The sequence below is a fragment of the Triticum urartu genome, chromosome 5, assembly GCF_003073215.2.
Source record: "Triticum urartu cultivar G1812 chromosome 5, Tu2.1, whole genome shotgun sequence".
NCBI classification, from domain to species: Eukaryota; Viridiplantae; Streptophyta; class Magnoliopsida; order Poales; family Poaceae; genus Triticum; species Triticum urartu.
The window spans coordinates 604,659,977-604,664,117 of NC_053026.1; positions in this window are offsets into that span (position 1 = coordinate 604,659,977).

Here is a 4,141-nt window from a genome sequence, read left to right on the forward strand (position 1 = left end):
GCCCTTTGTTCCAGTAAGTTCTTTGGTGACTGCTCACAGTGGGGAGTAACATAGAATAGTAACTTGCCGATGTTACTAGTCTATGTTACTACCTTCATGAGTGGTATCATGAAAGAGTTTATTTATTAGGCTATAGACTCATTATGCTTTGAAATGTGTGATGTTACAGTAATTACTTAAATTACCACAAACCCCTCTCTCCTTATTAATTACCTGCCACGCAAGCAATTTTGTATTGAAACGTGTGATGTTACTAGTTAAGTTACTCCCATTTTGACTAGTCTAAGGCTGGTCGTAATGAAAGTATCATAGGTAGTATCATGCACGCCACCTAAACAATTTTGATGAGGTGACATAGAATTAAATGAAGAAAGAGAGGCTTGAGTATCATATCATGATACCGTATCATATTAAATGATGCGCTACTTTGTGTCATGCATGGCAATAAATGTAGTCCTATATGATACCAACATATATATGATACCATGCAATACGAATGTAGTATCATACACCAGTATCATATGCATGATACTAGTATATGATACTCCCCATTACAACCAGCCTAAGACTAGTCATAGTGGGAGTAACTTAGCTAGTAACATAGCGCACTTTAAGAATTTTTTACTTATGTTGCAAGTAATTAATAAGAGGTGGTAACATAATATGTTACTGTAACATAATGTTTTTGAAGACAAAATGAGTCTACAGGGTAATTAATGAAGCCATCTAAGTTACTACTATTTTGTTACTTTGCATTATGAAGATAGTAACTTAGGCTAGTGTCATATGCATGACACTAGTCTAAGTTACTCCTTACTATGACCAGCCTAATAAGATGTGCTTTAAGGATTAATCTCCTATTCCATTATTTTGTGCTAAGATTCCTGAATCCCTCAATGGTGTCATATCAGAGAATGGCATTATTGGTTACTTGGATTGTAGCTGAGAGGCTAGAAGTTCTTCTGAAACAAGATTTAAGGTCTTAGAGGGTGTTTGGATCCAAGGGACTTATTTTAGTCTGACTAAAAATAGTCTCTTTAAGAGGCTAAAGTTCCAAGCACCCCTGACTAAAGAGGGGCTAAAACTAGTCTTGAGACTAAATTTTTTTAGTCAGGGATACCCCTACTAAAATGTGCATTAGTCCCCTCTCTCCTCATTTAACTCCTCTCCTTTAACACATGCGAGTTCTCGATTGAAGGGTTTGGAAGATAATAAATGCTCATTAACTTGATTTTAGTCTCTTTAGTATTTGGATCCAAGCATGTGTGAGGCTAGCAAGTTTTAGTCCCACTACTTTTAGTCATGAGACTAAAACGTATCCAATCATCCTCTTACTTAAGCCTCTTGGATTGCTAGCACTATCAGCTCAAGAACTTGCTGACTCCATATGTCAGAAACAACTTGTTTGAAATCAACAAGGATACTTCAGCCTCCAGCCAATAATTTTCAAACCCGAATAGATCGGGTAACCCTCCTTTTCTTAAAAATAAAAAATCAAACCCAAAGATTTTGGATTTTGGAATTATTGTGCCAGTTTGGACCACTCAAGGAGTGTGGTCAGAAGTTGGTCTGGCAAGAGGTAGATCTAGAGATATTAGGATATGATAAAGTCCAAGTCTTACATGAGAAGATCCAATCAAGCTTATCTCGAAGAGGGGCATTATGCATGTTGCTCCAAGTATAAGTGGAATCTCCACCAGCCCTGTCATGTCCATATACGAAAATAGATATCTCTAAACGCCAACAACAACACATAAATTTGTAGTTATAGATTATTAACACAAAGCTAAAATGGATTTGCTCGAAGTAACGCTCATCAGAATCGGATCAGGCATAACATAAGAAATACTCCCTCCGTTCCTTTATATAAGGTATATTTTTTTAGCACGGTGACCAAGACACATAATTGAAAAGAATTTTAGACGAAAGTACCCTTAACTAACTAGGTAGTTAGCAGCTTAATTAGTGGCAACTAAATAACCATCGGCCTAATAAAAGGCAACTCAATCTCGCTGCACCAGAATAAAATCAATTGATGGGATGGAAGAGACAGAAATGTGAGTGCATGCAATCACGAGATAGATTACTTTTTCACTACCTTCCTATTGGGAATTACGTACTGCTTTTTATCTAAGGCCATCTCCAATAGTTTGTATGGTAGCTTTGTTGGTAAAATATGCCATGTCATCAACCAATACCTTAACATACAACAACTTCAATGGGTTGTATCTTTTTTGCCTAATAGGATGTAAGATAATAAATAAGGTGCTCTCTCATTCTACATCGAAGCTTGTGCAAGGGGTGTTGGTTCATGTACATACAACCTTCCTCTCTTTTCTCATTTATTGTATGCCACATCATCAAAAATCCTATGTGGCAAAGTCTACCAACAACTATCTTACAATCATTGGAGATGCCCTAAGGCTGGTTGTAATGGGGAGTATCATATAGTAGTATATGCATATGATACTACTATATGATACTACCTCCTTAATGCATAGTATCATATATTACTATCATGTAGTATTCTATTTATTGTCATGCATGACACAAAGTAGCATATCATCCATTATGATACGGTATCATGATATGATACTTCACCATCTTTTTCTTCATTTAAGGCTATGACACATCATCAAAATTGCCTAGTTGGCATGCATGATACTAGCTATGATACTACCACTACGACTAGCCTAAGGCAGGTAAAGGATGGTGGAAGGGCATGCACGGAAAACTAAGAGAAAAAGAGAAATACACCTTACATTATGAAAAATTTGGGAAAAACAAATACACCTTATATAAAAGAACGGAGGGAGTAGTTGTTAAATTAAAGCAGACTCACATGATGACCATCAACATTGGACAAAGCAAGTGGTATCTGAAAAATAAATCACTGATTAAGGTGTTGATCAATGAAAAGAGATCAACTAATGATCTCACTGAAATACCACTGGCAGAGACAATTGGTTCGGTTCCTATCGACAAACACTTTAAGTTGACACTGTTTTATTCACCTCGATCTTTATTTGCCTCTACCTTTCTTAATCTCGATTTGGAGTGACATTTTAAGTGGTAAACTATATTTAATGGTTATTTGTTTATGTTGAACTAAGAATGTAGCTAATTGTTGGGCCTCTGGCCCTCAATGTATTCAACTGTAATATCATAACTACAAAGAAATTAGCACAAATAGATGGTCTTAGTGTGAGGCCATAGAGAATGATAATAAAGGAAAAGTGAAAATTAAAAATATGACATTTGTGGTGCACTGGAGATGTAACGACGACAAATATAAACTAGGGACAGTAGATTGAAAAAAGTCTAGTATGTCTAGCTCATTAACATGTTCTCTCCAGTACAGAAGAAGCAAGTGAAAAGTTGCTGCCTACATTTCTGTTAAAAAAATTATAGGCATGTAAGATTATTTTGACTAACTGCATCTAAAACATTGAATGCATTGCCCGAACTTGTTACTTCTTCATGTAAATTGGGCTGAATTTCTGACACTACAATTTCATCTTACCACATTATTTTTCGTACAAATAATTTCACACGATAAGCACATACTACAGAGTACAGAGGGCCAACTTCCACATAGCATGCCTGGAAGCCATTCCTGCACCTTTAGCAACCGGTGAACAACTCTAGATACCTATAGGACAAAAACCCAATCAGTTGTCGAACGTACACCAAGTATCTTTGATGGGCGATGGAGGCAAATGAGTGGCGAAGTGAGAAACAATCTGGTTACGCATAGCAAATGAACTTGTTAGAAATTAAGGACACCTAGACAATTCTTAGGTTAACATCTATATATTAAAATTAACGTACTGATTTTTAGTCAAGCCCAGCCCAGTGGGCGACCCAAGAGGACGAAACATCATCGATCAATCAGTATTCAGAATAAATCCCAGCAGTAAAACTTGTATTGCAGTTTTGCCAGCTAAATGTGACATGCATGAACGTGCTATTTCAGTATATATGACGTTAGAAAGCGTACTGTGGTAAAAAAAATCTACGTTTTACAATTACCATATGCAAAAGTTATTCAGATTAGGAAGATGAAAAAGAATATTACAACTAGAATTTCATTACAAACTAGATTCACGATCATTTACACATCGTAGATCGCAAAAACAAA